Genomic DNA, 12,149 nt, shown 5'->3' with positions numbered 1-12,149 from the left:
ACCGATTTCCACGTGGTTGGCAGCATTCGACGCAGTTTTTCAAGCCTCACAAAGAATTATAAATTTTGAAATGATCACGCTAGGAATTTCGGAGTCATTCCGAAAAAACACTTTTTTTGGTTTTCTTTCGTTCACAATATCTCTCGAACGAATCCACCGATTTTGACCGGACTGGTAGCGATTGACGTGGTTTTTCAAGTTTAAGAGCTGATCAGTTTCTGGAAATGAACCATCAAGCCGTTATTTTAAAAAAACCACATTTAAAAAAAAATTGTTTTTAGTTTTTTGAAGATTTCTCAAAATCTATTGATCTGAATCGGTCCAAATAGTTTTCAAAATCTAAGTTTAGTCAAGCCCTTTCAAATGGCACCAACCATGATAAAATCGGTCAAATCGTTCAAAAGTTATAAGCGGTTCACATACTTTCACACACACACACACACACACACACACACACACACACATAGACACCGTGAAAACCTCGCGGGGATAGTCAGGGAAGCTTCCTGTGACCTTTAAACGTCGAGATCTGATGAAAACTCGATTTTTGCAAAATGGGGTGAAAACAATAACTTCCCGATTTTTGAAAATCTTCGATTTTCTTAGCGGGAAGTTAAAAAAGTGTTTTTTCGGAATAACTCCGAAATTCCTAGCGCGATCAATTAAAAATTTGAGATTCTTCTTGAGACTTGAAAAACTGCGTCGAATGCTGCAAACCGCGTAAAAATTGCTTTATTCATTCAAAAGTTATTGCGGTTTAAAAATTAAAAAAATAGTGTCTTATCAAATCTCTATCAAACTTTTGAGCTCGGAGAGCTCAAAATAACCCATGAATTGTTTTCTTGAGCTTGTATGAAAGAGCTCAAAAACGTCATTGGTGCAATTTTAAGCGCCTAAGTATGGAATAAGGGGGAAGTCGCAGGGATAGCCTTCAGGGTGAACCGTTTTCCTAATTTTCTTTCGAAATAAATCAGTATTTTTTTCGTTATGAGTTATGACAGATATAATTTAAGTAAATTTAATTCTAACAATTATCAATAATTTAAAAGATTTCGAAATTTCAAAATTAGAATTTCGATTTATTTTGAGTTTAGCTGAAAAATAAAATATATTAAAAATTATAATGAGGTTTACAATAATTTATAACATTTTTTCTCCTGATGGTGTATTTACTGATGGTGATTTGGCTGTGGACTTGGTACTTTATCTTTCGTTGTTAGCTGAACTTGTAGAGGGCCTGTTAAATAGTTCTTGCAGCGTTTTCTGAATGTTTTCGTTTTAAACAACTGAAGCTGTAAAAATTTACGTACATGGTCATATAAAGACAATACATACAGTATACAAATGGTATTTAAATTATTTTTAAATGATGTGTGATTATAAAAGTACCTTCTTTAAGCAGTTATTTTGTAACATATTGTCCTGCTTGATTACTTGGTGGTGTTACTTGCTTAGACGTTTTTGAAAAAGCTACACCTTATATTTCCGTGTTGGTTTCAACGGATAAAATGGGATCCGTTTTATTATTAACCGTTTTGACCTCAGTCTTTTTGAGAGTCGAATCTTTTGATTGTCCCTAAATATTTTCAATAAATCAGTTAATTGTATAATGAATCAAAAAAATTTTACAATCATATAATAAAAGCTACTATTATCTGAAAATTATAAAAGTACTGCACTTATTAGAAAAAAAAAGAAAAATTTTTGTTAAATCTTACACAAATTGTTTATCATACAGTTATAATTGAAGAAATTAAATAGAAGCGAAAGATCAAATGAAAATGAAAAGTGTGTAGTATTTCAGAATGCAAAGCAATAACAATATTGTAAAATTTTGATCACTTATCACAAATAATAAATTTTTCATTTCTGAAATAATTATTTGGATAAAATAGAATGTTTTTTTTTTACATCATTTTGCTCACTTGAGTCTTAAATAAATAGGAGTGTTAAAAATTTTATCATATATACGTTTAAGTTGCAAACTGTTTTAAGTTCTCAATTTCTATAATATTTAAAGTTATAAATTCGCTGAGTTTTGATATTTATTTTATTTTCAGTAGGACAATTTGTGGAGATATTAAACTGAGAAGATTAGATATTTTTATGTTAATTTTATCTATAAAATTTGGAAATCGATATACTTTGAATTAGATTATAAGACTATCAACTACAGTTAAGTACGAAAAATACACATCTAATGTTGTAATTAATCTTTAATAAACATTAATTGTGATAAAAATGAGAATATTAAATGATTGATAATTTACATCAAGTTTTTGAATCTTATTAAAAAATTTTAACCCATAAAACCTTTCACGATCAATACTAATTTTCAGGTAATAATCTTTTAACTTTTTTATAATACTTACGTATACAGACACAGATTTACTATATTATTTTTAATAGTGTAAAATAAATATAACTAGGTCAATAAGAAATTAATTATTACATTAAAAAAAAAAACGGTTATAAAATAATTTATGTATAAACAAATTACTATCTTAATAAGCAAAATTTAAAACATTGACATTTTTTCTTCTTTTATTATTTCTCTACCTTTTCAAATAATTATTTACCTCGGTGTCCAAATTATGACTTAATGCAATTTTCCTTATTTTTGGTGCACGGGGACCTTCAGGTAAATCTGCTAAATCTTCATCTGATACTTCTTTATTCATCAACTCTAACTCCTTATCATAATGGAACAAGTTGCTTTTTTCAAGCAAATGACCATCGGATGTATGAAAATCATCAATATCGCTTTCATTGTCACTTAGCGAGTCCATCTTGATTGGTTGCGGAGTTTTTGGTCCTGGCGATACTATACCATTTATTAATTTTAGCTTTTTCTCCAAGCTTACTTTCGATGCTAAGTAAACAAATCAACAGACATTAATTTATTAATCAATCTTTTACTTTTATTATACAATCTTTTATTGTCATATTAAAATTATACCTTGTAATTATCATTGGGATTTATCGAAAATCTAATAAATTTTTTAATCAATTTTAATCAAGTGACTTAACTAGGCACTACTTATGGAATTTTTTTCATTTTAATTTTTTTAACTCGACATTCAGTAACAAGTGTGATTTTAAATATTTACCCACACTTGTATAGAATTTTTTTTTGTTTTCGATAATTCAGTATATAATACATTACCTGAAATACTTATCACTAAAGCATGATAACAAGGCCAACCTCCAAGAGGTTCTTTCGTCTTCGGGGTACGCCATTCAATAACATAAACTTTTTCAGGATCTGAATCATCTAGCAAAAATGCTTTCGAATCAAAATTTTTTATGTGTGTAACATCAATACCGACAGTGTACTTTTCATCATCTTTTCCGCCAACCCACTTGACCAGTGCCCACATCTTTTTACTTGGCCAGCAATCGATATCTTTAGGTTATAATGAGCTTTCTCAAATAGCTCAATAATTATATTATTTTCATTACTTATCTTATTTCTTGATATTGACTATTTACTTAGATTATTAATTATTAAGTTATGATATTCACTAATCATAACTGTTTAAAGCATTGAGGACTTTGATGGAGAGTAAATTTTTGACAAATAAAACTTATTGATATTTTCTACATAAATAACTGGGTGCCACAACTTAGTCCTAACAGAGACTATACAAAACGTAATGTTTTTAGCAAGGTGCAATATCCCAAACGTCTGATGTCGAGATAAGCACATGTAAGAAATTTGACACTTGCCGAAAATTAGTTTTCATAAACGTTACTTAATCCTAAAATGTGTATGCTAGAAATGTGATGTCTAAAGAACGTTCATGTTAAGAAACGTTATACTTCAAAAATGTAAAGCTTCTAAAAGCGATAGCATCACAAGTGTGCCATTTGTAAATCGTTCAAGGTTCTAAACGTGATGTTTCCCAAACGTCATACGTTTAAAAAAATTCAGCCGCGTTACCGACTGCAAAACAAGTCAAATTCAATCGATATTATAGATTTTTTATGATACTATACCTGGAAATTTTCGTCTATAAAATCACACTGTCATATGTACAAGCGTCAAAAATTTTATTTGACAAAAATTCAAGTCAGAATGATATTGATGAGCAAACTTAAATCCTCTTTGAGTTGTGAGAACAATGACATTAAAGTTAGCAGTCACTTGACAATTAAAAAAATTTTTTTTAACAAACAAATTTGTTACAAAAAATTATTTTCAAAAATTGCAATTTTAATTTTTTTTAATTTCTAGATGTCAATTTTTTTTCTAATTTTTTTTGCCATAATTTATTTGTTACAAAAATTTAAAAATTATTAAATATCCACTAAAAAATTGTTTTTTTGTATACGCCCTTTTAGCTTTAAGACAAAAAAATTCTGAAGGCATAAGGGCGCATAATTTTTTTTTCAATCAAACAATACTGTCGATAAAAATGTTAATTATTATTTAATATTTAATTTTCAAATTATGTTATTATTATTATGAATTTTTATTTATCAAGTTATTGTTACTAGTATTATTATTATTAATAAAATTTCTAATAATATATATTAGATGATGTGACTTTGGTCAGATTGGTCAGATTGAAATTCATATAGGTTTTTTCATTATCTGAAGAAATCTACTGCATCAACGGAACTCTTACAGTCGATATGGCCGATTGACTTTTTAAACGTTAGGGAAACATCACGTTTAGAACCTTGAACGATTTACGAATGGCACACTTGTGATGCTATCGCTTTTAGAAGCTTTACATTTTTGAAGTATAACGTTTCTTAACATGAACGTTCTTTAGACATCACATTTCTAGCATATACATTTTAGGATTAAGTAACGTTTATGAAAACTAATTTTCGGCAAGTGTCACATTTCTTATATGTGCTTATCTCGATATCAGACGTTTGGAATATTGCACCTTGCTAAAAACATTACGTTTTGTATAGTCTCTGTTAGGACTAAGTTGTGGCACCCAATAACTACAATGATAATTAATATTTACTAATTTGAAATTTTTTACTCACGGGGACATGTTCTTTTATTAGAATAGAACCAAAGCTTTTAAATTTATTTAAAATACTTTCGATGTTTATTTATTGGGACCAGACAATGCGATGTTTCAGCATCGATGACAGAAATGGTTAGATTTTTAGCGCCACGAGCGTTATCAAAGCCGACATTTTTGTTACAAGTTAAGCGGGAAAAACTATAATAATTTTTATGTTTCTAATAATTTCGTATTGTTTATTACTATTTTAATTTAATTATGCTAGCTGTTTTTTTATTAACTATTTTATTGAATATATTTTCAAACTTGCTGGCTCTGCATTGATTTTATTTTATTTTTTTTTTAGTTTTAAATAGTCAGTTGGCAGCTCCAATACATTTTTTCCATAAGCATACAGTACCTGCACCTATGCTATATTCAGTGTCGTGTTTTATGTTTAAAACCTATAGGTTTTAGTGTTTTTTTTTTTTTTTTTTTTTTTTTTAATTTATTCTTACACATTTTCTTTACTGTACTGTAAGATTGTGTTTTTATTTTTTTTTCTTTTACTGTCATTACCGTCATCATCAACTATCGTTGTTCATATCATTGTGTACTGTGTGACTTTTTCATGATATATTTTTTTTTTTTCAATAGTCATTAATTCAAAAAGTTATTTTATCGATTTTACATTAACAGAAATTCTTGACTATAAATAAAAGCAAAAAATAACTTCACAAAAACGAGGTCCTTATAAACGATATTTGATTCCTGGTAATTCAGATCCAGTGCCTAAACGCACATTGTACGATTGGAAATTGAGATCTAAACGCAGATTGCTAACTGATTATTCTTCATACCAGTGAGTGTTGAATTATTAACTATTCAGTTACTGTCAGGTACTGTCATTGATTATTGACGTTCGTTTTTTATTATCACTCTAGTGACTCAGATAAATCATCCGACGACGACTTTCATCTTAATCCAACCCTCCATGTAAGAATCGCTCTATTTATTTGTTTCAATATGTTCTGGAAACTTTCGAATAATTGTGTATTAAATTTTTCACAGCCTACTCCTTGTAACGTGGCTGGTCTCGACTGTTCGTAAAGTGAAAGGAATTTTTATTATAAAATGAAAATTATCTAAATTTTAATTTAATAATTAATTACGAACTGGGCCGAAAAGACACGCTCGTTACACCTGGAGTGTAACCAACTCGAAGCCGTAGCTTATAAGAGTCGATGCTGCTCCAGATGCCTGTAGCTTTAGATTTTACGGCGGACCAAGCCGATAGCTTTCGAAGTTACAAATAGCTAAATTGATTTAATTCGCGTTAGGAATATGGTCTAGGGCAATTCGTGAGTGGCGATACTCGTTGAAAGATAGATTCAGCTCCAACACAAAACCAATCTTTGCCGCGTACTGCTCCGCTGATCGCTCAGTATGGAAAAATAGAGCTAAAATGGTCGTCAAATACAAATATTGAAAAATACAGCTCAAAGTAAGTTCAATACCGCGTCCAATTCTTACCAATATACCACCTGACTTACAACAGGTACTACGACCACTTCGGTGTGCTTTAACGTTGTCCAGCGGTGATAGATTCCTCGTGGCTGTAGCTGGGCCGGTTACTGGGTCCGGAACAGACGAATAATCGAGGTGACCGACAAATCAGGATCTTCCTCGAACAATGAAACGACGCTTTCCTCAACAAAATGGCTGACTACTCGAGACCTCTTGAGTACACGACATGCCAAGCTAATTTATCTTGTATGTGCGTCGTATTATTCAATTAATGTACGACATACTCTTTGTTAACTGATAATCGGAGTCGTATCATACTATTGTACACTTCTCACAAAAATTAAGGGAGCAGAAAAAAAATCTAAATTTTTTGGGGATTTTCAACAGGCTGTAACTTATACAAAAATGGTCGTACAGCAAAAAAAAAAGCAAATTGTAGCTCTAAGTGTTTAGTTTTCGGATCTGAGTTTGAAAATTTTTTTTTGAAAATATTTTTCGAGTAATCATAAGAAAACCACCGAAAAAAAAATTTTCGAAATTTTTTTGGTTTTTTTTTTTAATCTACGGACGTAGAAAAAATTTTTTTGACTCAACTTCCATATGAACCGGATAGCTTGTTTATTCAGCTTTAATTTCGTTTTTTTAAAATCTCGATACGAGCATTTCTCGCTGAGATATCGATGTTTGAATGGAAAAAGATCATTTTGTCTTTGATTACCAATATCTCAGCAACCAATAATCGCACAGAAATTTTGAGGTTGGTTTTAAAAACTTGAATAAATTCTCTACAAGGATTGGCAATTGAATTTTGAAAAAAAAAATTTTTTTCAATCATTACATGAATTTGAAAAAGCATCCAAAAAAGGGCTTTTTGTCGTTTTTTGGAAAATCAAGCGCCCAATCAAAAATATTGCGGAAACCACTAACGTTAAGTGTGCCTTTTACTGTTCAATATATCCACAAAAACCTTACAAAGTTTCAATTCAATCCAGCTAACCGTTTTTTTTTCCCACTTGATCGAATTTTTGAAAAAATTAAAGGAGCAAGAATTTCGCTCTGAAAATGTCATAATTTTTATCAAAAATGAAAAAAATTTTTTTTTTTCATTTTTCTCTCAATTCTGTATTAGTGACTTGAAAAATTTAAGGAAAAAAAAAAAAAAAAAAAAAAAAAAAAAAATTTTTGAGAAAAAAAAAAAAAAATTTTTAATTTTTTTTTCAATTGGCCCAAATCAAAAAAAATGTAGCGACTCACTTTCTCACCGATTTTACTCTTCCGCACTTTAATTTTCCTAGTCACAAATTAATTGAATAAATTAAAAGTTGATACCCCCAAGGCAAGTCGAATATTCGTTCTACGAATATTGGGACAATAATTTTTTCGTGCGCATGCCAACAGTGTCTAAAAAACAGTTTTTCTTAAAACTAACCTGCTTTCTTGGTAATCGAGCCAATCAACAGTTTTTCTCAAAACTACCGTATTTTTTAATTTTTAGAAAAGCAAATTAACTGAGTTTTTGCAAACTTTAGTTTTCTTTTTATTTTTTTTCATAATGCCTAGGCGGCATTTATCCGCGCCACAAGTCGCTCAGATAGTGACTCTAGTGGAAGAAGGGTACAATTACCGACAAGTCGGGGATCGTATGGACGTTAGTTCATCTGTCGTATCTCGCGCATACAATCGGTATTTGGAAACCGGTGGTTATCAACGACGAGTTGGCCAAGGTCGTCGTCGCGCAACAAATCCTCGTGATGACCGAGCGATCGTTCGGCGCGTTCGTCAAGAACCTTTCGTTCCTGCCAACGTTGTCGCCCGAAATTTTCCGAACCGTCGACAACAACAACAACAACAGCAACAACAACGACGACGATGACAACAACAACCGCGGAACATTTCAGTTCAAACGGTTTGAAATCGTCTCCGTGAGACTGGAGTGCGATCAAGAAGTGCCGCCCGAGTACCGATGTTATCACCCATACATCGCCGAAACCGTCTGGCTTACGCTCGTCAACATGTTCATTGGACCGTAAGGCAATGGAACAATGTTTTGTTTTCTGATGAGTGTCGGGTATGCCTGTTTGGAAATGACCGAAGACCCCGAGTTTGGCGCCGTCAGGGAGAGCGTTTTTCACGTAACTTCACTCGACCGGTAGCTGCTTACAACGGAGGATCGGTGATGGTTTGGGGAGGAGTTTCGAGATTTTCACGAACTCCTTTGGTAATCGTCCACGAAAATCTAAACGCTACGCGTTACATTAATCAGATCTTACGACCTGTTGTCTTGCCTCTACGGCAGCAAACTAGAGGTTTTATTTTTATGCAAGACAATGCCCGGCCTCACACAGCAAACGTCACCCGTCGGTTTTTCCAAAGACACGACATAACGTTGTTAAGGCATCCAGCGGTAAGCCCTGATCTTAACCCTATCGAGCACGTCTGGGATATCCTGAAGCGCCGATTGCGCCAGAATTATCCCAATTTACGAACGTTAGCAGCATTAGAGCGGGCGCTAATCGAAACTTGGTGACGGATTTCGCAGTCAATGATTCGAAACTGCATTTCGAATATGCCTGAAAGATTGCGGGCTGTTATCAGGAGCAGAGGTGGCAATACGCGGTATTAGCACAACACACACACACACACACACACACACACATCTTCGGAGAGTGAGTTTGGAGTCACAAAATACTGTGGAAGTGACGAACCACAGGGTCTCAATCTCTGATAAAACCACACACATACACGTGCGCAAGCACAAAAGCGTAAATCCGCCGTGCAACCTCCACGTGGTACGCTTTGGGTAACGCTAATGCCGGCGGTAATTTTTTTTTTAATTTTTTGAAGTTTTTAGCCAATTGAAAAAAATTAAAAAAAATTTTTTTTGCCCTCCGGGCGGAAAGTGGCAACTTTCGTCCTGCTGCGCTAAACTAAGTTGCCGCTTTCCGCCTTCGTCGGACAAAAAAATAGTATACACTCCTCGGGAAGTAAATAAGAAAGCCTCAGATCACATGTTTGTTGACCTCGGCTTCGCCTCGGCCAACAATTACATGTGATCTGAGACATTTCTTACTTTACTTCCCTAGGTGTGTAATATACTATTTTTATTTTTTTTTTTTTCTCAAAAATTTTCGATTTTTTTTTTTTTTTTTTTTTTCCTTAAATTTTTCAAGTCACTAATACAGAATTGAGAGAAAAATGAAAAAAAAAAATTTTTTTCATTTTTGATAAAAATTATGACATTTTCGGAGCGAAATTCTTGCTCCTTCAATTTTTTCAAAAATTCGATCAAGTGGGAAAAAAAAAACGGTTGGCTGAATTGAATTGAAACTTCGTAGGGTTTTTGTGGGTATATTGAACATTAAAAGGCACACTTAACGTTAGTGGTTTCAGCAATATTTTTGATTGGGCGCTTGATTTTCCAAAAAACGACAAAAAGCCCTTTTTTGGATGCTTTTTCAAATTCATGTAATGATTGAAAAAAAATTTTTTTTTCAAAATATTATTACCAATCCTTGTAGAGAATTTATTCAAATTTTTAAAACCAACCTCAAAATTTCTGTGCGATCATTGGTTGCTGAGATATTGGTAATCAAAGACAAAATGATCTTTTTCCATTCAAACATCGATATCTCAGCGAGAAATGCTCGTATCGAGATTTTAAAAAAACGAAATTAAAGCTGAATAAACAAGCTATCCGGTCCATATAGAGGTTGAGTCGAAAAAATTTTTTCCACGTCCGTAGATTAAAAAAAAAAACCAAAAAAATTTCGAAAATTTTTTTTTCGGTGGTTTTCTTATGATTACTCGAAAAATATTTTCAAAAAAAAATTTTCAAACTCAGATCCGAAAACTAAACACTTAGAGCTACAATTTGCTTTTTTTTTTTGCTGTACGACCATTTTTGTATAAGTTACAGCCTGTTGAAAATCCCCCAAAAATTTGGATTTTTTTTCTGCTCCCTTAATTTTTGTGAGAAGTGTAGATTAAAATGCCGTTATTATGAAATAAACGGTGTAAATTAATAAAATACCGAACTTGCGTTGTAACACGGTAAAAATAATTATTTATATTTTAACAAATATATCAATTACAGAAGTATACATTATGGAGATTGAACAAAGACTGAATGCACGCGGCTTCCGCGTACATTAATTAGCATTGAGAAGTGGGGAGACGTCTAGCTCCACTCACAAACGATTTTCGTACATTTAGCGATTATCGCCTAATTTCTAATCAGATTTTACGTGTTATCTGCTGATGATATTTGCATCAGGTGGTAAATTGGTGTTTGCCTAATGTGAGCCAACTGGCCACGTTGCAGTCCCCCCGGCGTGAAGTTACTACACTTTTAGTTGTGGCTAGCTCAATATCCATTTTGGTAGCGGTGGATCAATGCACCTGAAACAAAGCTTTGAGCTGCTATCTCTAATCCTAAACGAAATTAATTTTTGCTGTTCATTTACCAATCTATAATTTTTTATTTAATGTTTATTGATAACAACTTTGGCTTTATCCTTTCGTAATATTAATTGAATATTAATTATGAAACTTAGTATTAACTTATTTCTAGATACAAAAATATTTTTTCCATGACACTTCGGTTCTATTCAATAATGAAAAATAACAATGTTACTTACATAATAACTATTATATCAAATAACAGGTTGTTTCCAACGTTAGTATTGTATAAATAGAATTTAAATAAATTTCAAATAGAACTTTAGTTAAACGAAGTCAACTTTTTCTCAACACATGAAACGCAAAAATATAATATATAAAAGGTTATAATATACTGAATCTAAACACTCGTGAATAAAAGAATAAAAAAACTTAATTGGGATAAGTAAACTTTATATAGTGTTATTAATTCAATAAAGTAATGGGTATTATTTATAGATATCCACATAAAAACCTTTTTGACTTTTTGAACGTCTTATGTCGATTTGTCTGTACTATCGTCATATTCTCAATTGGAATTTAGTGTCATGTTAGATTGGAAGTGAAGGATCTAGTCTCAGGATTATATTCGCTATGATTGAGGGACTTAGGAGGAATTCGGTCTTTCGGGCTCCTGTTGGAATCTGAGTTCCTTACATCTGCAGCGAAATTTACACGTCTACCACTGTTCTTATTTTGCCGAAAATCGGATCCTTGATTGCGCGTGAAATTTCCCCTGCGCTGTGAATAATTGTTCTTTACGTAGTTAATTGACAAGTCGATTTCTGTATCGTTGATGGCTCCTTCATCATATAACTGAATGATTTCTGGTGATTGTATGACGCGAACCTGGGCAGGAGGCTGTGTTTGATTTATTCTTGACAAAGAATTTTTCATTTTTGTCGAACGCCTTACTTAGATATTGTAAATTAGTCATAGCCATGTTGACTGCTTAACGAAAGCCGATGTACTCTGTGAAGGTGGTTGGTGAAGTTCTCAGCTCAACTTGTAGTTGTTTGGTTAGCCTCTGGGCAATGATGTTGACTTGAATTTTTTCAGATGGTGGACTGGTCATTTCTATGAACGATTTCTGCATTTCGTCAATAAATACTCGAGCTTCCTGATCGACTGTTTGGTATTTATTGTAAATCTCTGCACTGATCTCTGAGTTGGCTCTAGATTGGATAAAATATATAGTAAACGCGTTCACGAAAT

General features: G+C 32.3%; 1 protein-coding gene and 1 long non-coding RNA gene across 2 annotated transcripts in view; both read right to left on the bottom strand.

Annotated features, from left to right (window-relative positions):
- The window catches only part of LOC123261724, a 204,427-nt gene that overhangs the window by 1,136 nt on the left and 191,142 nt on the right, over positions 1 to 12,149 (bottom strand). The gene's annotated exons all lie outside the window — the stretch shown is intronic.
- LOC123260021 lies at positions 1,155 to 2,733 on the bottom strand. The gene is made up of 3 exons (XR_006508369.1): positions 2,580 to 2,733; positions 1,390 to 1,576; positions 1,155 to 1,292 (listed from the first exon to the last, which is right to left on the bottom strand). It is a non-coding gene; the product is annotated as an uncharacterized LOC123260021 (long non-coding RNA).

This window comes from Cotesia glomerata, linkage group LG1 (assembly GCF_020080835.1).
Source record: "Cotesia glomerata isolate CgM1 linkage group LG1, MPM_Cglom_v2.3, whole genome shotgun sequence".
NCBI lineage: Eukaryota > Metazoa > Arthropoda > Insecta > Hymenoptera > Braconidae > Cotesia > Cotesia glomerata.
The sequence above is the reverse complement of the archived record's forward strand: the minus strand, read 5'-3'. Positions and strand labels throughout refer to the sequence as shown.